We start from the raw sequence: 22,136 nt of genomic DNA, 5'->3' as shown, positions 1-22,136 counted from the left end.
TCTTTTGCCCGCACTGGGTAGCAATGCAAAGTACTGAGGGAAACTGAGGCACACATAGAATTCATAAAAATATTACAGAAAATCCCACTTCTTCATGCAGGGGAACGAATCAGCTTAAGGTAACAACTTTTAATGAATATCAGAGGCCTAGTATATAATGAGGTACCAAAGCTAGAGTGTTTCTTCTAAAAAATGCTGGCTGATTAGTGCTGTCAGTCACACTTCATATTAAGGTTCTATTTATAATGGTTAATATGAGGTTATAAGCATGTTACAGACACAAGTAGCTTGCATTATGAGGATATCCGTAAAAGGGTTTAAAGATGGTTATTAGTAACCTATTTTATTCCAACAATCTATTAACCATTTATTAAAGCATCAATATGTATTAACCCTTATAAACGCATTCTTAATACCCTGCTGTCTAATTTTCTGTCAAATTACACCACCAGTTTACATTGTACAATACCCTAACCGAATTGTATGAGAGGCTTTATATGAGTGACACACAGAGAAAAGACTCCTTAACAGCTGAAATTGGATACAGTTAAAAATAAAGATGTACTTCTTTTCCCTGACTACCAGAATCATAATATTTAGGGAAGAAAGAGGGTTACTTGCCAGGTGTACACACAAAATTAGCACTGAATGACTGAAAACTGTGATGAAAAGAGGAAGTTGCATAAATGCAGAAGAATAAAAATGCAGGCAGCCAAGGAGTCAGACAGCTTAATGTGATAATATGGAAGAGTCATTGAGAACTTGGATTCTGCTACCACTGACAAAGTTTTCCTGGAGGCAGCTTAGTGTGGCCAGATGTCCTACTTTCAGTAGGATTGTCCTACTTTTCAGTAAGTCAAAATATGTTTTGTTTGGTATAAAAGGTAAAAGTCCTACTCCATGACACTGTCATCCTACGTGTGCTACCTTGCTAGAACCAAGTGAGCAGCCTTAGGCATCATGAAGGCAGAAAAACTACATCATCTTCCTAAACACAGCCGTCTCAGATTTTTTTTTTCAATTTACACATGTAAACTCTAACCATTTCCACACTTTTGTCCTGCCTGTCATCACTCATGCACTAGAAATTGAAAAAAAAAAGGAACAAGTTTTGTTGTCTCCTTTTTTATTGTCCTCTTGGCTTTGTTCACACACTGCATATTCTTTTTTACAAAGCTCAGTAAGTAAAAATAAGTGCCATATTTTTTGATTCCAAACATCTAGTTACGCAAAGTAGTTTGCCCAGTGCTGCATTAACCAAGGACTTCATAACAAACTTCTATCACTATACCAAACAGTCTGCTGTTGAGATTCCTAGCAAAGCCCTTCATGTACTTTTGCTATAAACTAATGTCAGATTTGTTTTGCTTTTTAGTTAAAAATTTAAACATTTTACAATGTCAAATTATTTTAACATTGAGATATTTAACAACTCCTTAAAATATGTGCTACACTCAGGCCACATTTTTCAGTTAATTAAACAGGTCTTCTCCAAATTTATGCCTCTGTTCATCATCCACTCATATCGTCAAGTGATTTTAGTTGTTGTGGGTAGTGTTGTGCACCACTGTAGCATTTCTAGCATAGACATCAGATGTCAAAAGTACCACTTATATCAAAGGAACAGTATCAACTCATTAGCCTTCAATAAGTACACCGCTACGTCAATATAACGCCACCTGATATAACATGAATTTGGATATAACGCGGTAAAGCAGTGCTCCAGGGGGGCAGGGCTGCGCACTCCAGCAGATCAAAGCAAGTTCGATATAACGCAGTTTCACCTATAATGCGGTAAGATTTTTTGGCTCCCGAGGACAGCATTATATCGAGGTAGAGCCTGAGGTCAGTGGCAGAGGTTCCAGGAACGGAATGGAAAAAACAGCAGCTGACCCAGGACAACAACTTTCTTAGCTTACAGGGACAGTTCCCTACGAATACAGATGAGCTTCACCAGAAGAGCAGACTGACAAAGGATATGTTTGAAAAATATATTTACCTTAAAAATATGCCTGATTCTCTAAATGCCTAGAAATAAAAGTATTAGCCAAATGGGGAGAGGGAGGAGCAGTAATTAAATATATCCATTCAACAGGTTCAATATGCCTTCTGACTTTGCTTCTCTAAACTGGTGTTTAATTTGGCTACTATGATGAAACAAAGGAGTCTAACTAACCAGTACCACCCAGCAGCTCTTCAGAATGGGCAAGAGACGGAAACAAAACAAGGAGGAAGAAAATTTCCTCTGAGTAAATCTTTTAAGCCCATAGTCCCACAACTACAGGAATAAAAGATAAAGCTTTTCCTCAATAAACAGCAGTGTCTGCTGCTCTAGATAAGAAATGTGCAGCTAAATCACAAAGAATGGACTAAGGTATGCATGGGTTTAAAGTACAACAGTCTGCATGTTCCAGACAGACACATACTTTATAAACAAAAAAAGGAAAGTACAGGACAAGTGGTTATCTATAAAAACAAATGTCTGGAGAAATACTAAAAATAGTTGACAAGTCTGATATATGGTACTACCACCCAAAAGTCCTATAAAGATTTATGTAAGCTTTACTACTGTGTGTGTATTTGTTTAAAACTAATTTAAAACTGTTTCCAAATCCATATACATACAACACATACATTTTTTAAATTAAGTCATTTAAAATAATATTTTAATAGTACATGCATTACTATTTGTGTAGATCAAAAGAAATTATACGGTAACAGTGCGTAAAAGATTTCATAACTGGTGTTAACTAAAGGCATAAAAGAGCTAAGAGGTTTCACCAAAGCATCAATCACTAACCTTAGAATAAAACTCCAGATGATGCACATCTGCATCCTGCTGCAAAATGAAACAGCAAAAATAAATAAGAGATTCCAATTGTATTTTATGCTATTTAAAAATCCTCAGCCTCTTATAAGAATAGCTAATAATTCTGCTTTGGAAATTGCTATGCATTGCAGCTGACTATCATTGCTGCAAAAGTAAAAAATTATTTCTATTTCAAAGTTATAGCATATGAACAATGACTGGGAATGGGAGGAGGAAGCTAGGAAAAGGGAAAGAGAAAACTGCCTCAGGAGGCAACGTAAAAACTTTTTTGGTAATATTGTGACAGATCAGACTTCAAATCAGATAACTGTGCTAATTCTGTGAACAAGTTTTCAAATCAATTGACTTTGAGCTTTAATGTTTGACTTTTCTGCAACACTGTCCAAATTAAGAGCCCTGAAGAAGAGCTGTGTATAAGCTTGACTCTATCAACAAAAGTTGGTCCAATAAAAGATATTTCCTCACCCACTTTGTCTCAAGTTAAGAGACACGTTATCAGCTATATTGATTTTTCTTATTAATCCCTGGATTTTCAGCTAAAAAAAAAAAGCTTCCCTATTTTTGTAAAGTAGAATCACTGTTTGCACAAAGACAGAGAGTACAAGCTAACTTCAACAGACATGACCTTTAGAAAGTAGTAACGTTCACCCTGTGCTTGTGGGCACTTTGACAGATTAGCACTTGGCGAGATCTCCAGGCAGTATTTTATCAGCAGGGCGCATCCAGGCATGATGTGCACTTTCACAGTGTATTAGCATATCTAGAGGAGGAACACTCCAGATTGCACTGGCCTTTCATTGCAGGAGAGACCTGAAGTGTGGGAAAGAAACCCACTGAAGTTCTCATTGACATCCAGAAGCTTTGCTATGTACTTAGGACTCTATCATCATCATCATCTAATACTTTTATATAAACTAGAGAATCCTTTATAGATACTCACTCCCAAAGTATTTTAATAATGAAAATGCTTCCCCCCCGACATCCCCAGATTTGCTGGTAGCTTTATATTCTGAAGAGCGAATAATCTTGACTTCCCTCTCTTTATTATTTGCATTACAATAGCACCCACAGGCCCCATTATAAAGGTGTTGAACACATATACAGTAAGAAGCAGCTTCTGGGATCCCACAGCACTTACAACCTAAATGAACAAGATAGATCAAGAACCTGATTCTCATCTCACTTACACCTGTAGGAAATCAGAAGTAAACCACATTGAAGTCAATGGAGTTAACATAAGGATAATAGAAGGAGCAAATCAGGCCTGAAGAATGAGTGAGAAGAGTATTATTATTCCTGTTTTGTAGATGAGTAACCAAGAAACAAAAAAATTAAGTGAACTGTCCAGAGTCAAAAAGGAAGTTGGTGGCAGAGCCAGCCCATGAACCCATTTCTTCTTAACCACAGTCTAGCCTTCTTCTCACCGTGTTTTTGGTGGTCACTGAACCCTTCTATCTGAGCAGGGGACTCCCCTTGTAGTCTCAAGTCCGCCTGCATACATAAGAGGGCTCAACTAACAAAGCAGTAATTTGAGATTACAGCAGGTCTTCTAGGGTCAGAGTGGTGGGGGCTATATAATTAGTTATGTACAGTAGAACCTCAGAGTTACAGACACCTCAGGAATGGAGGCTGTCCGTAACTCTGAAATGTTCATAACTCTGAACAAAGTGCAGTTCAGGCTCCAGATCCAGCAGCTGACACTGTAGGCCAGGCTCCAGCAGCAGCTGAGCACCCTACTCAGCCCCAGCATGAGTTTGCAAGCTTGTCCCCCTCCATGTGGGGGGGTGTATCTGCGTGTGAACATTGTGTCCCCCTCCCAGCTGGGGTGGGGGTGGAGAGTGGGAAGGGTGAAAGCTCCAGATGCCTTAGGCTGGCAGCCCCAACATCTTGCTGTAAGTGGGTGCCCAGTGCAGGAGGTTAGGAGTGGGGTGGGGACAGGCAGCCCAGATGTGCCTACCTTTAAGATGTGATACAGCCACAGTACAGTATTTGCTTTTTATTTTTTATTGTTTTTTTGTTTTTTGTCTCTGCTGCTGCCTGATTGGTTACTTCCGGTTTCACATGGTGTCTGGTTGACCAGTCAGTCCGTAACTTGGGTGTTCATCTCTTTGAGGTTCTACTGTACTTTGCTTTAATATGATTTAAGAAATCTTCTGTGACCCTACTTAAAGATATAATTTTCAATCACTGCAGCCAAAGAATTGCTTCTCCTCACATCTGTATTACAAAACATACTGAACTATTTAAACTTTAAGATACTGACCCTCCCCTTTCCTGTATCTGTCCTCTAGCTGTAAATGTCCACCTGCCTTTAACATTTTCTGAAACCATGGGGAGATAGTCTTGAAGAAAGACTTGGACCTTCCTTCATTAGTGCCAATGTGAAAGACCACTAAGCTCCCCTCATTGAAAACACAGGGCAACCGTTTTTTAACCTTTTGGGCAAATCATAGAGATAACCAAAATGGCTAAATAGTAAGAAGGATTCTGAGACCTGCCCTCTCATTCTGCTTTAAATTCCTGCTTTGAATGTTCCAGGGACACACCTAGTATGTAGTCAGAGTTGCTTTACAAGATGTTAAACAAATCAGAACTGCTTCACTTCACAAATGGGATCAACAAAACTAACTGAGCCAGCTGTACCCTGGCATGGTGCCACTGGCTGCACAGAGGAGCTACCCCAGGGAATGAATTGCTCTGACCAAGCCCTCAGTGTCAAGGTCAACTCTTCTTTAAAGTCATCTCCATCATTAAACCATAATACAATATATTTTACTTCATTCCACAGCCAACTAATAATGTTTACACTAAAATTCTGGATAAGGTTTCCCCTTTCACTGGAAAGAGGCACACTTTAATCTGCATCCATCAATTTCAAAATAAATACTGTAAGTTAATGTTCCATCTTCTTTGTTCTGAGTCTGTATCTTTAGAGTTTGATGGTAAGGGGTAAAGGATTTTATTTAATACATTAGACAAAGCACTAACACTGATCTATTCCCTTCCCAAAAAATACCAACAAAGAGAGCTATGGGTCACTGATCCAAAAAATTAAATGCTGGAATGTACAACCAACAATGTCACCCTTCACTAGCAGGCATCCTGAGGAGAGAAAAACCAAACAAATATAACTCAACTGTCTAGCCAAAAGAAAACATTTTGAAAAGAACAAGGTGAAATTCAGTCCAACTTCTCTGGAGGAAACATATCCGATTACTGCTTCAGACCTCTATCAGACTCCGCTTGAATACAACTGGGACATGTGGAGAAAATTTATGACATTTGTATCATAGCTGGCTTGGGGGAAAGAAGAGGTTTCTTTCTGAGGTCAGGCTTGGGAAATTATTTGCTTTTTTCTTCAATATATAAGCATTGTCCTCTGCTGCAGTAATTTTGCTTGGAAAAAATTGAGTAGCTGAAACATACCTGAAGAAGGTTAGTTTTCACCATAAGTGACCACCTTAGTAGCTGTCATTCCATCTTCATCAAATCAAGACTATATTTTGCCATAACATGGTCACACTGACAAATTCCACTCTTGTGTATTGATGGTCATCAAACCCCATCTATGCGACAATTTATTAAGATGGATCAGAGATTCATTTTTTACTAGTGTTTCCTTTCTCTCCCATAAAAAATATGCACCCTTTCAATACCTGTCTCTCTTTCTTAAAAAGACTTTATCAAATAATATTACTACAGCTTGTTAACTGAAGTGCATTATGACTGTATCACTATGAGAGACAATGTTATTTTCTCAATACTCCAAGCCCGCTTCTGCACACAGATGTTCTGACCACATTTTCTGTTGGGTGGTTACTTGTCCAGACACTGAAGTCAGAACAGAGGATGGCAGGACACTAGGAAGATTCCTGGATAGCATCCATTGTAATGGCAAATGGTAGAAAAAAGCATATATTTCAGACTCCATGAAAGAAAAATCAAGTTATCAAAGGTAAGATACCAACGTGTGTATTCTTTTCCAAACCCAACAACGTCACTGTAGGATTTGCTGGAATTCCTTCATACTAAATTAGACAAATTGCAGGTACTGTTGTCCTTGATTGAGGAGAAGTTAGAACTGCTATCAGCAAAAATTGATGATCTGGATGGCTGGGTGAAGGAGACTGAGTATTGTAGAAAATCAGTGATCTAGAGAAAAATGAAGGTCACCACATGTTGTATCATGTCATTAAAATATGAATTTGCCAAGTGGATGATGCAATAACTGAACATTTTAGGCATAGGTAAAAAATATTTGGGTCTTGTGCTGCCTAGTTGTAATCAGGGATTATGCAGTTACAATCCAGCAGGCTCTGCAATCATGGGAAGATTTCTATACATTAAGATACACCTCTCTGTAGAAATGCACTGCAATAATTCTTCTAGATTTTCTTTTGAAATACAAAGCATTTCATGGACATATTGTTATTAGTATTTAGTACTGTAAAAACTTATTTTTACAAAATCCATCTTTTGATCTATATGTTTCATACATTTCTTCAAAGTAAAGGAATATTTTAGAAGACCAGCTAAGAAAGGTTTAATTGTTTTGCAGAAGTCTTAATGAAACAAACAACAAAACTCTAGACTTCCTGATTTAACAAAACCAAATTTATATGGGAAGATGATGAATCCCAACTCCAATGTTACAGATTGCATTTGTACGAAACAGACAAGTGACTCTTTTTGCATCTACACCTCTACCCCGATATAACGCTGTCCTCAGAGCCAAAAAATCTTACCGCGTTATAGGTGAAACCGTGTTATATCGAATTTTCTTTGATCCGCTGACATGCGCAGCCTCCCCCAGAGCACTGCTTTACCGCATTATATCCGAATTCATGTTATATCGGACCGCATTATATCGGGGTAGAGGTGTATTAAAACACAGAGGAAAATATGCTTTTCTTTCCTCAGGTTATTGCCAAACATCCTTACAAATCTTCAAAATCACAGACAGACTAAATTCACTTTAAATAATTTCCAAGAGGACAACATTTTACCAACAGAAATATATGCAATTACTAACAGAAATGAACACAATTCTTCTTAGGCTGGTAGTTGACAGTACTAAGCAGGAAGAACATTTAATAGGAACTTTGTATACCATCCTATAACTGAGCTCTCATAGTTCCTCCTGGTTAATACTATGAAATATCAAATTCTGCACTGGACTGCATGAATAAAAAAAAAACAGAATTAAAGAAGAACCAGTTGTTTAAAGTAGGCAATTGTAAGCCTGAATGAAATGAAAGAAAAATTCTACAGACAAACCTCTTTTGGCAAAATATTTTGCCTTCAATCTCTCTCTAAAGAATTTCAGTTTAGTTTCAACTACTGCATTATAATTAGGCCTTGTAGAACAAACACCTCTCCCTAAAACACGCAAACTCTTCATCTTCCAAAGATATTCCTCACAGACACTGTTTTTTAATATGCTGTTAATGGAAAACGGCATCAACATGTGGTGTGGGCTGCTGTTATATATTGAAAAGCTAAGTTAAATGCAGAAAGCAAGTTAAGTAACCACTGAAGAAGTTTCCATCAGCTTAATTTAATTAAACAAAAAGATCTAAGCCCTAATAACTATGGCCCTGATCTAGGAAAGAACTAAAGTATGTGCACTTAAGTGCTTTTTTAAATTTAGGTGAACTCCAGCATCATTCCGAAAAGCAGAGATGATCTGGAAGCACAATCACAAGTTCAGAGTTGTTAATTGATCAAATTATTTGAGCAGACATGTAGGATTAAAGTGACATTCAAGTTTGTCTGTACATCCCAAATGATGGCATTGGGGTCATACACCTGCTACAGTGCAATGGCTTGTTGAGTGTCCTCTGGCATCTCAGCTCATATCTCTCCACAGTTAGTATCTTATTACCTAAGTAAGGAGTAAGTGCATTCTATAGGGTTTACCGCATAGTCGGGTATGAAAACCTCATGCCAGAAATTCACTGCTGCCTTATTGCTGATATGAAATGGAACTTATTTAAAATGTTTCATAGCCATGCTTTTGGCTAAACAGATACTTAATATCATGGCAATGACAGCCAATCAGAAAGCTTAGTTTGTGTCTATACTCCAAATCTACTGTAATACTTTAGTAAATGTTGTGCTAATCATCTCCGTGACTTCTGCAGCAGCCCGTGTAACTGGCCTGGGAGCTGCCTGAGCAGCTCAGGTAAACCCTGGGCCAGTCGCACCGGCGGCTGCTGGGGCAGTCTCGAGACCCCGCTCTCACCCCCACCCCCAGCAGCAGGAATTTGGATGTTGGGAGGCTCAGAGCTGGGGATTGGGGGGCGGGGTGGTGCTTACCTGGTTGGGGCTCCCCGGAAGGGTGACAGAAACTCCCCTCCCTCAGCTCCTAGCTTCTGCCCGCAGGCACCACCCCCATAGCTCCCATTGGCTGCGGTTCCCAGCCAATGGGAGCTGCAGGACCGGGGCTTGGGGCGGAGCGGAGGCAGCACGTGGAGTTAGGAGCTGGAGGTCACCACTTCCCAGGAGCTGGGTAGGGAACCTGCCCCAGACCCAGCACCCATGGCACCCCCCAGGCTCCATCCCCCCACGAGCATTGTCAGCGACCCCCCCGGGCCACACACCCCAAGCACCCAAGGTGGCCTTCCAGAGCCACCCCCGTGAGCCGCCCTAAGTTTTAGACAGGGGTATATAGTAAAAGTCATGGAGAGGTCCCGGGCTGTGAATTTATGTTTGCTGCCCATGACCTCTCCATGACTTTTACTAAAAAATAAAAAAAAAGTGACTAAAACGTAGCCTTAATTATAATTACATAGGAACACAGGATTTTTATTATGAATATTTATTTGTATTATCATTATCCTCTCTGAAGTCTGATTTATAAAATGAAAAATCCCTCCCCAATGGAGACAGAAATAGAAATCTAGAAACATATAAGGGAAGTGTATGATTTCTTAACTAAACAAAATTCTCTGTTCTTTAATGCTTTCTCCCCCAAATGTCACATGGGTCCTTCCAGTTTTAAATGATAGAACAGTTTTCTTTGAAATGAAGTATCATTAAGCTCTAGTCTATCAAGCTGCTGCTTCGCTCCAAAGAGCACCCTGCTTAAAATCAACAATTGCAATGGAAATGCCAGGTCTGGTGAACTTTTGCTAGAAAGGAGATTAATCTCATGATGACATTTTGGAGGTCTTGACAAAGCAACATTTCCAAGTGAGATAAACCTCATCTCCTAATAGTCAGCATTGGAATAAGGAAACAACCAGTGCTTGAGACAGCAATGAATTACCAACTGCAGGCTAATCACCAGTCTGCATCTAAAAACAGCTGCAGGCGGCAGGTTTTTTGTTTTGTATTAAAGATCAAAATCACAGGAGCCAGTTGGCCTGTATGTAGTGTGACAACACACCTCTTTCATCACATCAGGGCTCAGCATTTTTCCTTCTGGCATTGTGAGGGCCTGGAGTAAATCAGTCTACTCTGGAAGTTTAATACTTCACATTGGTTTATTTACAATATGTACAGGCAGGGGTGAGCTGCAGCGGGTTCGCACGGGTTCGCGGGAACCCGTTGTTAAATTTAGCAGCCATTTTAGAACCGCTTGTTAAGGGCTGCTAAATTTAACAAAAGTTCCCGCCCACTCCTCTCCTGCTCCGCCCCCTTCTCCTCCCCCTCCCCTGCTTCCCGCGAATCAGATGTTTGCGGGAAGCCTGAACAAGCAGCATGGAGGCAGCCAGCAGGTAAGCTGGGGCGCAGAGGGGGAGGGGAGGTGCAGCTGGCTCAGCAGCTCCCGGTCCCAGACCGCGGCTCCCTCTAGCCCAGCGCCGGCCCGGGAAGTCGGGCCCCACGGCTGCCGCCGAGCGGCCGGGCCCCCGTGCCGGCCCGGGGAGTCGGGCCGAGCGGCCGGGCGCCGGCCCGGCCCGGGGAGTCGGGCCGAGCGGCCCGGCGAGTCGGGCCCCGGTGCCGGCCCGGCCCGGTGAGTCGGGCCCCGCGGCGCCAGTTGTGGTCCTGGCAGAGTGGACCCGGTCCCCAGGCAGTGTGGTAAGGGGGCAGGGAGGGGGTGGGTTGTGGGGGGGTGGATAGGGGTCAGGGCAGTCAGAGGGCAGGGAACAGGGGGATTGAATGGGGGCAAGGGTCCTGGGGAGCAGTCAGGAAAGAGCAGGGTTGGATGAGGTGGTGGGGGCACTCAGGGACAGAGAGAAGGGGTAGTTGTATGGGGTAGGGGTTCTGGGGGGCCATTGAGAATGAGAGGAGGGGTTGGGTGGGGCGGCAAGGGGCAGTCAGGGGACAGGGAAGGGGGGGATGGGTCAGGGGTCTCGGAGTGTGTGTGTTAAGGAACATGAGGGGTTGGATGGGGCACGACCCCCCCCCCCACGGAGGGGGGGGGAAGGAGGGAACCCGTTGTTAAAATTTTGGAGGGAGGAGGGAACCCGTTGTTAAAAATTTGGCAGCTCATCACTGTGTACAGGTTAGTTCTTAGGGTTGGCCCAAAGGCTTCTTTAAGCAAAAACAAGACAAATAAGTTTCCTAACTCCCACTGGAGTACGGCCTCATCTTATGATGGCTACCAATCGCCAGTCACCCTCTCTAACCCACTCTTGGCCCAGCTACAGTGGCAGCCAAGACCCCTTCCCCAGACAGAAATAAACACAAGATTTCTTCTTATAGGGGAAAAACAGCTCTTTACCTAAGAGAAGCCATTTCCCCTGGCTGCACGCAACCCTTCTGCAGCTAGAAACTAATCATTCTCTACTATCACTAAGATGAAGAGACATCTCCCAAGAACACCACACCACCAAAAGCTGGCACCTAAAACTAAGCGCCCAATAAACAAAGTCAGATAAAGACAATGATGCAACCTGGAGCTCCTGCTGCTAACTGCAAGGTCAGCTGTCAAAAAGAAAAACAACTAGCACTATTCGTGATCTAGCTTCATGGGTGGAGGATATAATAGGCCAAGGAAGGCTCTGCCTCCCCTAGCGCAGCCGGGAAGGATTAGGCAATCTGGTTTGGCGGGGAAAATTTTTGCTTTTTATTATGCCCCATGCAGGTTCCGGGGCGGCTGAGGAGGTAGTATGTGCTATTCAGCTTCCTGGGTTCATTTGTAATCTCCCTGGATGCTGAGTAACACAGATTGCCTCCTCAGCCACCCCGGAACCTGCATTTTTGCGGAGTGGCTTGGAGTCTGTGAAGGGGAGGTGCAGCTGCAGGGGCTCCAGCCAGCCTGGGGCGCCTCCAAACAGGTTTGGGCGTGGGGGAGGCTCTCAGGGCTCCAGTTGGCAGGGGGCTCCCCTGGCCACATGGAGGAGGTGGCTGCAGGGGTTCTCAGGGTTCCTATATCTAGCTTGGCTATAGGTCCCAGCCTCTCCTAGTTCAATCGCCACATTGAACCAGACCCTAGCACAGCTAGTCCTCACAGGATATTCAATATAACACAAACCGAGAAAGACTGCAGAACAAACCAGAACAATGAAAAAAGAATCCAAGTTATAGTCCTTTCTCAGATTCAGAATATTGTTCCAGCCCAGAAACAAAAACAATTGACTCCATCTACTTGAATTGTGAAGCAAAGAAGAATAATCTAGTACTCTTAGTAATGTACTGACCTCAAATGGAAACCCTGCTAATGTTCTGCAGGAACTAAACGGACATACTTCCCACCAACACAATGGAATCCCGCAGATCCCTTGACAGCCTCATTCTCCAGATAGACAATGCCAAGGGTGCCACCACAGTACCCAGAATGGGATCATCAAAGATCATCATCAGATCCAATCTTCACCCTAGGAGTGGACATTAGGGTGTACTAATCTCTCATTGTGACCACCACCTCATCCAGTGGAAAAAAATCAGAGCTTCCCTCATTCGTATTAGGACAATGAAAATCACAAAGCCTAGAAGCACTGAAGAGCCATGATAAAGCATTCTCAGTCAAAGGGATGCAGTTATGAAACAAACTTCTATAGGAGGTTAGCAAATTTAGAATCTGACTACCTTTCGGAAATGGTGCAAAAATCTTCCTTTCTTAAAGCTTTAACATGGCAATCAGAATGACATTTTCAGCACCAACACCTCCCTCTCCTCCCGCCACCAAAAAAAACCTAACAAACAAAGAAAAAACAAAAACCTATCTAAAGCAGACCTTTCTATGACCCCAAAAGGGAGAAGAACTGGAGCCCCTATGAAGTCCAGCAGGAACTTCATTATTGTATATCTATTTTACATGGAAGAGGATGATAGACAGCGATACAATACAGATTAGATGGATGTTAAACACATGAATTATTATGATTATTAAAAGACTTGACAATGGCTCTTCTCCTGCATGATCTATGATCAACGCCTGCATGATTTCTCTACACTGTGTCACGAACAAATTGCTGTCATTCTGACAGCAAGGTAAGAAACCTTAAAAGAGTTTAAAGCGAACTATACAGTTGTTCATAAGTGTAGTGAGCAGATGACTATGATTAACAAAGCAACACAAACATGTATAACTTAACTGGAACACATATACAACCAAGGGAAAAGATGATATTTAATTGACTTATTTACTGTATATACAACTAGCAATCATGTAATGTGGTGTTATTCCATCTAAAAAGAAATCTGACAAGAAGAAACAGTTCAGATTTTCAAAGCTAGTGACACACAGAATTCAAACTGTGCCAGAACAGCAGGTAAATCCTTCCCTTAAAAGAAGCTAAGCCAGCAAAAATACAAAAAAGGAAAAACACATTTACGAAAGGTGGTGGTGTTTTTACCCAAGAGGGTGAAGTAGCGAGAAGACAGGTACAATGTATTCTTCCCATGTCAAGGTCTCTACCTCTTCAGACAAAATGAAAACAAAACAAAAACAAAACCTTTTTGCCTTTTACTACGTGAAATACTGTGGGGAAGGGGAATCTTGGCATCACTGAAGTCAAAGGTCCCACTGATTTCAGTGTGGTGAAGATTTCATCCTAGCCAACTGGGAGGGATGTAGTCATGCAACTTGAAATGTTGTGCCTATAGTTGGTTTTTGTACTGTATATTTTCTAAATGTCAGGTAGCAGACATCTACAGATGAACTTTCTCTGTATTACAGGCAAGACTGGTGGCACTGCCGTTTATTCAGATTGCCTAATCCTTCCCATTTTAAGAACCTGTTCTCAGTTGCTTATAACGCTGACAAAACTTTAACCCTGGGGGGTGAAATCTTCCATGCTGGGTGTCTGCCTCAGGCTAATTTTTTTTTTGAAAGTTTCAGCCAAAGTGGTTCCGCTGTTTCCACAAATACAATGTTAAAAAATTGTAGTAACTTTTTTTTTTTGAAAGCTTGGAAGTGGATGGACTTTATGTCAGGCATGTGCCGTTCGCTGCCCCCGTGAAAGTCCTTCCAAATTCAATCGTGTTACAAGCCTTCGAGGAATTGCAGTTCACACATGCTCAGCAGGCACTTGCTAGAGCTTGACAACTAAAATCTCAGAAAATTCCATCCTCACTAAGCCTGCTTGAGCCTCTCATAGTGCTGACCAGAGTATACAGAAGTCATGACCTCATAGCTCCTACACGCAATAGGATTACTCATCTTCCATCTCCACAGATGACTGAGCATATGCTAGCTCTGAGATATGGGAGCTTTCCCTGGAATGGCTGCTCCCAGCTGCTTCAGGCCAGGGAAGTGGAACCATAATTGGGTACTTTGATATGCATGGTTCAAGCACGGTTCCAACTTCTGTGTAGTGCAAACAGAGCCTTAACCATGATCCCAAGCCGTGCTAACACTTACACAGTTCAGGAAAACCGTTAAAGTTCCTGTTCACATGGCAAATTGAAACCATCTTTTATCTATGTCAGGTACAACTATACTGAACCAAGTCCCATACATGGTTCCACTAGTTTGGAGACTTGCATCCAGACAACATAAAAGTTCATGGCAAGGACTCTGTCTTTGTTTTATAAAAGACCATGCATATCTATGGTGCAATTTAAACCTATAAAAACGACCACCATTGTCCATCCCCTTTCCCTCCTGAGGAAATATAAACTAGGGAAAGTGAGACACTACCACATAGATAGGGCAAGGCAGTGATAGAGATGGGAGCAGAAGCCAGGACTCCTGAGTACCAATTCCCATATTCTCACTGGCAGAACATGCATTTTAAAGAGACTATCACTTTGTAAATATATTTAGTAGAGCAATCTTCCTAGCAAAAGAAGGAATGGTGAAAAGAGAGAGCTCCAATACCGGTGTGTCCACATTCCTTGTTAAATAATCATTCAAAATACTCATGGTTATACAAAGAATTCTATGGACCTTATCATGGGTATTGTATTTTATTCATTCTCCACCAAGGGTAATAAATTACATTCTGCCTTATAATACTTCTTCGGATTCACAGTATAAGAAACACACTATACACGTGCCAATCATCAAACCGACTGCACGCCTAACAGACATAGGCACTATTATTCATGCTGGAATAAAGTTTAGAGAACTAGACAAAAAAATAAGGGTGGTAGTAAGAAAGTAGATATATTACATCTCCCCTCTGACCCTCCTGACTTCTTTTGCCAGTTTGGACAGATGATAAGTAAGAAAACATGTTACAATCATATTACCTATCATAAAACCCAAGAAGCGATGTTCTGGTAAATCACAGGATCATAGGCATACTGAATGAAACAACACCATAAAGCTCCCTACATGAGATGAAATCATGTGGCTTTCCTTTACTTAATGTTCTATATGTTATAGCAGCTTTCACTAGCAATATTATAGTTAAGATTGTCAACATTTCCTTTATAACCTCTGCTAAATTAGCCCCAAATTCAAATTCTGCATACAAATCCAAAGCCCAAAATATGATTTAAATGTTCAGATTTTATTCCTATTGTAAAGAGGACAAAAACATTCAGGATCTAAAGTGTCAAAAGAAAATTTGAACATGACACAGTGAAAAGGGCTGATTTAAAACCTGACATTTTGCTATTCATTATTCCATTATGTAACCCAGACTTTGAGCATTACAAAAATGGTAAATAGATCTTAATTCTGGGAATTTGAAGTAAGATAACACCACAAATGAGGTTTTCACCTCAGTTAGGTGTTTCCATGCAATGAGATATTTGGTGTTAAGTTGAAAGGAAATTTATCTGCATTTTTATTGAGAATTTTTAAAAACTTTGTATTTAATCATTTTAGAAAAATATAAGCCTTTAAAGCAATGGTAAAACCTTTATGGAATCATAATGCATCAATGACATAATTTCTTTTTCTTTCTTTCAAGTAATTTTTCCACTGATGCAATTTAAAAACATTTTATTTGCATAAAATTGTGAAAAACGGATGTGTTTATTAAAGAAAGCCTCTTGAGATTCCCAAATGATTGCATCCAGAAACAAATAATGAAACTAAATGAAATTCTGTGCAACAAACCTATTTCTAGATGTCAATATTTTGCATAATATTCAAAGAACTGATGCCAAGTGTATGCAAAATAAAAACTTAAAGAGTTTCACACATCTTCCTTGAAAATCTCTCATCTGTTCTGGCATTGAGTGTTCCTAAAGCTAAAATAAATATCCTTAACTTCAAGATAGTTCATTAGGATTGGTTTTATTTTTAGGCTATTTCTTCCTGGTAACCAATCCTTTTTTATTATTTTTCTTACATATGCTTTGATCCTTCTGGGCTTGCTGGTGAAGCTGCTTCACACACACAACCTTCCTTTGAAATCCTCAGTCGTTCCACAAGTGGAGTGGGCTGCATCATTAGGCTCTGTGTTTTTTGGTTATGCAACAGATTAGATCACTATGAGAAGAGTTAGATGAGTCCAGCAGACAGTGGAAATCAGAGATTCTAAGAAAAAAAGGTTGTTTTCCTTTCCTTTAAAAATTGCTGGGCAGGATAGTTATGTGTCAGTCAACTTGAAAAGAATGGAAAGCTGACAACATGCAATAGCTAACTGTCTCCAATCTCTGTGTGACGGAACTCTTTGGTTAGATGCCTAGTGGTAAATATTATTGAAATTTTCTCATCTCAGCTCTATAACTTTCCTGAAGCTCTTTCACTCAGACATCATCTCAGTGTTTCTGGAGGCCAATATTTGGCCCAAGATGATTAAAATAATGTAGTTGTCCAGTGTATTCTCACAAGCACCAGGTAATTCAGGGTTAAAGACACTCAATTTAAATGAGTGGTAACATGCTGACACTTTTGAAGGAGACTGAACAACTTGAAATCACTCTCAGGCAGAAATAGGATACAAATTAATTGTTAAGATGAGTCTGTGCATTTTATAAATAGTATGTTTGCTCACATACAGTACAAGCAAGCAGAGAGACAGTACTACATACCAGAGTCACAGATCTCCTTTTTCTAGTTATTGCATAATCTATAACAACTCTGATATCATAAATTGTTTACACTCTTATTTTAACATGCTTCATTTCACTTAAGGTGTAAAATGTTCAGCATAGGGTGTAGGAATTTGGCCATGTGAGTGGACAGGAGTCATGGAGTTCAAGTCCTCAAATATCATACAGAAAAAATACATACTTCAGACTACAAGACACTAAGTTGTCTTCCTCCATCATTGTTCAAATGATACACCAATTTTGTGGATTACTTGCAGATAATTGAGAAAGAAGCATTATCTCACTCAAATGACAGGTTTCAGAGTAGCAGCCGTGTTAGTCTGTATCTGCAAAAAGAACAGGAGTTCTTGTGGCACCTTAAAGACTAGGGTGACCAGACGTCCCGATTTTATCGGGACTGTCCCGATATTTGCTTGTTTGTCCCGCGTCCCGACCAATGTTAGGTCGGGACACTGGACAAACAAGCAAAGGCTCCAGAGCCCGAAGGGCTCGCGCCCTCCCCTGCCCCGACTCCGCCCCCTCCTTCCCCCATTGGATCCTTCCCCAAATCCTCGCCCCCATCCCCGCCCCCTCACTGCCCCATTGTCTCCCTCCCCAAATCCCCGCCTCTTTCCAAGCATGCCATGCCCAGGAGACTCAGGGGAGTGCGGGGCCGGGGTGAGTGTGAGTCTGGCCTGGCCCCGAGCAGGCAGGACTCGGGCGCGGTACCTGGAGGGAGAGTAGGGGGGCGGCCCGTGGGGCTAGGTGGCGGCTGTTCTCCCCACCTGGGCAGGGGACTCGGGAGCAGCCGCTGCTGCAGCTCCCACTGCTGCGGGGGGAGGAAGTGGCCAAGCACGTGGCGCTCGGCGGCTGCGGCTTTGGTGCCCGGGCCCGAACCCCCCGAGCCCGGGCCTGCTGCGGGGCAGCGCGCACACTGCGCTCAGCCCCTGGCCAGTCGCGTCTGGGCTGGCTGCCCAGCTGGTGCAATCCCGTGGCGGAGGCATCGGCAGCCCAGTCCCGTTCGTTCCCCTGCAGGACCCGAGCGGGATGCGGGGGGCTGGGGCCTGCTGCCCCCACTCCGAGGCCGCCCGCAGGATTGCACCAGCTGGGCAGCCAGCCCAGACGCGAGTGGCCAGGGGCTGGGTATGCGCAGCGTGCGCGCTGGGTCCCCGCAGCAGGCCCGGGCTCGGGGGCTTCGTGGGCGCCAGAGCCGCAGCTGCCGAGCTTGGCCAGCGGCCGCTTCCTCCCCCCGCGGCAGTGGGAGCTGCAGCAGCGGCTCTCCCGAGTCCTGCTGCCCAGGTGGGGAGAACAGCCGCTGCCTGGCCCCGCAGACCACCCCGTACTCTCCCTCCAGATACCGCGCCTGAGTCCTGCCTGCTCGGGGCCAGGCTGGACTCACACTCACCCCGGCCCTGTGCTCCCCTGAGTCTCCCGGGCCTCCCTCCAGCGCTTGCAGAGGGAGGAGGAATCGGGGGTGGGGGTTTTTGTTTTTTTTTGGCTCTGCCGCCATTTTTTCCCCCTCTGCCCCGCCCCGCCCCCCCGCGTCCCGATATTTGACCTGGGTGATCTGGTCACCCTATTAAAGACTAACAAATTTATTTTAGCATGAGCAAGGTGCCACAAGTACTCCTGTTTTTCACTCAAATGAGTCATTCCCCAAATCATGACAATTAATGTAAAGTGGGAGTGGAGAATTAAGAATGAACAGTCACACTTAACGTCTGCAGTGTTGTTGTAGCCATGTTTGTCCCAGGATATGAGAGAGACTAGTAGATGAGGTAATATCTTTTATTGGACGAACTTCTGTTGGTGAAAGCGTGGACCAACCTTGTCTCAATCAGAGTTCATGGCATTTTTCCCCACATCATGCCATAAGAAAATTAGTCAAGCTATTCTATAAGTGCTCTAGGAGTGGCATCTAAAATATGATTCATAAGTCTTTGCTTCAGATTCAGTTCTAGAGAAATGGAAATGCCCATCAACAACATAAGAGATAAACCTGTCTTAAAGACTTATTTTACTTACAAAAAGTACAGAATTGAAGGTAGAGTAACTGTGTGACTTTAATTTTGAATATGTAGTTAACCATCTCTCGTATCATATTTTATGTATGTTCATAAAAAGAAGGTAGTAAAAGTATGGCCTATAATATAAACTAGATTATAGATAAGAATACCAGAGCATTTACAGATCGCAAAATGGCACAGAATACATTTAACAACATGACCATAGAGATTCTTAACAGTCCTCCCAATAGCTATAGAAAATCTAACTTTAATGTCAACTGGTTGAACAAACAAAAATTAGAAGTTCATTACTAAAATCACAAAGACACTCTCTTTCTAAGAAACAACTCAACTGTTTGTAGAGATTATACAGAACACTTAATAACTGTGTGTTGTCTTATGTATGCTTACAACAATAGCAAAGCAGCTGAATTTGAACTTAAAAACAAAATCAAGAGAAATGAGACCACAGTCTGAAAACCAATCTTAGTCAAATTATACCAGTGCATAGGAATCTACATGTGGGAGAAAAATTCCTACAATACTACACCTCTCAGACCTCCTGCCCACAGTACCATGCCACAGATGTACCATCCCACAGATAGTAGCTTTGCATGGAGTTACATCATATAGTTGTTTTCCAACCTCAGTCCCTCCCCTCTGCCTTTTAACTTGATTCCATTTTCCTCCTGCTCCATCTCACATCCAAAAATTAAGTTGTCCAATTGTAGCTCAAGGGTTGTGTCTCACAAGTTTATCTGTAACATTTAAATGTAAGGAAGGGGGGCAATACATGAAAGTCTAAAGAAGATATAGAAAAAAACACAAAATAAAGGTCTGGGGACACATTTGGTTAAAGATCCATTCAGCTAATAGAGGGTAAATATAACTGCTTTAAAAATCAGAGGGGTAGCCGTGTTAGTCTGGATCTGTAAAAGCAGCAAAGAGTCCTGTGGCACCTTATAGACTAACAGACGTATTGGAGCATGAGCTTTCATGGGTGAATACCCACTTCATCGGATGCTGCTTTAAAAATGTCCTAAAAAGTCCTATAAGATTATTAAAATGACTTCACTGCACAGTTAAACCGTTTAAGACAAATAACCATTCAAAAAACTGTAAAAGAAAGCTCCTTTACTGAGTTGCAGGTCATAAAATAAGTGACAAAATTGTAACATCAAAATCCAATCCCAGCTTTTCTAATAGGAATTTGTGAGACATTCTATTCCTTGTATACTGGATTGTCAATATGTAGCATTCCACATATCATCTCTTATTTAGTTGTTTTTTAAACACATCAGTGATGACATTGCTAACAGTTTTAAGTTTATCTAATATTCATAATATACTGTAGGTACCATGCAACATAATTATCCATTTTAAAAAAAAAGCCAACTGGATTTGCAGTATGTGCCATTTACTTGATATTCTCAGTTCAGACAGGAAGTTAAGGAAGATTTTCAAACACTTTATCCAAGTAGGTGAAATCTGAAGACTGAACAAGTGAGCAATGACCTTGGATTCCCAAACATCTGAACACACACAAATAATAATCACCTAACAGACACATAAATGAACATCTGCTTTGTTTAATTTTTTGTAATCAAATAGTCAGTCACCTTTTATTGTGTGTGCTCATTTTGCTATCTCCTCAGAAATAATGTATAGTGACATGATCAGTAATGATTGTACATAAAAATAAAACTTAGCTAATTTAATGAACAGATATAATTAATCCTCACAATACCCCTGGGAGGCAGATATATTTTATTATTCCTATGTGGAAACTAAGGCACTGTTACAAGATTGCCCAAGGCTACACAATGATTCAGTGTCAGAGGATTAAAATGTGATCAAAACCTTGGCTCCTAATCCTGTGCTGTTATCATTGGACTTTGCTTTTTTAGTATGCAAAAGAAGAACCTGGATTTTGCTCCATCAGAACTGCAGTGGAAAGCTATTGTTTATTAAAAACTCTTTGGGAGCTTGAAAATAAACTTGGAAAAATAGAGAGATTTCCTAGATATTCCTTTTCAGCTTCCTAAAACATGGGGTGATGGGTGTTAGGCACTTACTAGTCCCACAAGCCAACATAGCTCACAGTCTGGACCAAACAGCTGGGTTCTTCTTCCTCCCCCTCCTGCGAATGCCTGTTTTACACCTGGCCCTGCAAGTCTGGTTTCCCAGTGTCTTCTGAACTGGGACCAAACATTATGATGGTGTCTTTCCACTGCTCTCAACACAAGCAGAATAAGCAGCAGCTATTCACAAAATGGAGGAGAGTTGTTGCTGTACACAGTAAACAAACTGATCTTTTCATTTCCACGTTATTCACGGGGAAAACTAAAACTACATGGCTTGATGATACAATCCAGTAGATGTTTCCAAGCTACTTTACTGCAGTTTCTTGATGGAGCAGCTGGAAAAGAAAGCAGAGATGTACAGAAAGGCACAGAGCATAGCAGTAAGGAGAAACCTCTAATGGGGCTCACAAACCTCAGAAACATTGCAAAGGTAGAATCTGGATCCACATCCAGAAGCTGGAAAGCTCAACCACAAATTATTTGAGCTATCAGAGAATCATAGTAAAGATTTTCAAAACTGACTAGGAGATTTAGCTGCAAAACTCCCATAGAAATTATCAGGAGTTGTGTGGACAAATCCCTTTACCAGTTTTAAAATTTCAACCTTGAGTCTGCAAAGTTAGGTACCAAATTAGTTTCTTGTGATATTTGACACAAACAGAACCCATAAAGGCAAGAAATTAAGAAATAATGGGAGAAAACTAGACTATATTTAACTTTTCAAAAAGTTTGGTTGGAGTTTTGGACAGAGATATGAGTCAGTTTTTATGTGGTCTGTATAGATTCCATCACCCTCAATTATTTGACATCTGTAGGGGTGACAACACAAAGTTTGTCTACACTACAAAATTAGATCGATTTAATACTGTCGATTGTGTGTGTCCCCACTTAAGA

At 41.7% G+C, this 22,136-nt stretch overlaps 1 protein-coding gene across 3 annotated transcripts in view; it reads right to left on the bottom strand.

Moving 5' to 3' along the window:
- LDLRAD4 (low density lipoprotein receptor class A domain containing 4) overlaps positions 1 to 22,136 on the bottom strand; it is a 418,872-nt gene that overhangs the window by 309,953 nt on the left and 86,783 nt on the right. The window contains exon 1 of one of the 3 annotated variants that reach the window (XM_045005249.1): positions 2,801 to 2,936. The exons of the other annotated variants lie outside the window; for them this stretch is intronic. The gene's annotated coding sequence lies outside the window, so the exon portion shown is untranslated. Of the gene's footprint in view, positions 1 to 2,800; positions 2,937 to 22,136 lie in introns of those variants that run through there. 3 annotated transcript variants of the gene reach the window in all.

The sequence above is a fragment of the Mauremys mutica genome, chromosome 2 (assembly GCF_020497125.1).
Source record: "Mauremys mutica isolate MM-2020 ecotype Southern chromosome 2, ASM2049712v1, whole genome shotgun sequence".
Taxonomy (NCBI): Eukaryota; Metazoa; Chordata; order Testudines; family Geoemydidae; genus Mauremys; species Mauremys mutica.
Note: the sequence above shows the minus strand (reverse complement) of the source record. Positions and strands in the feature narration are given on the sequence as shown.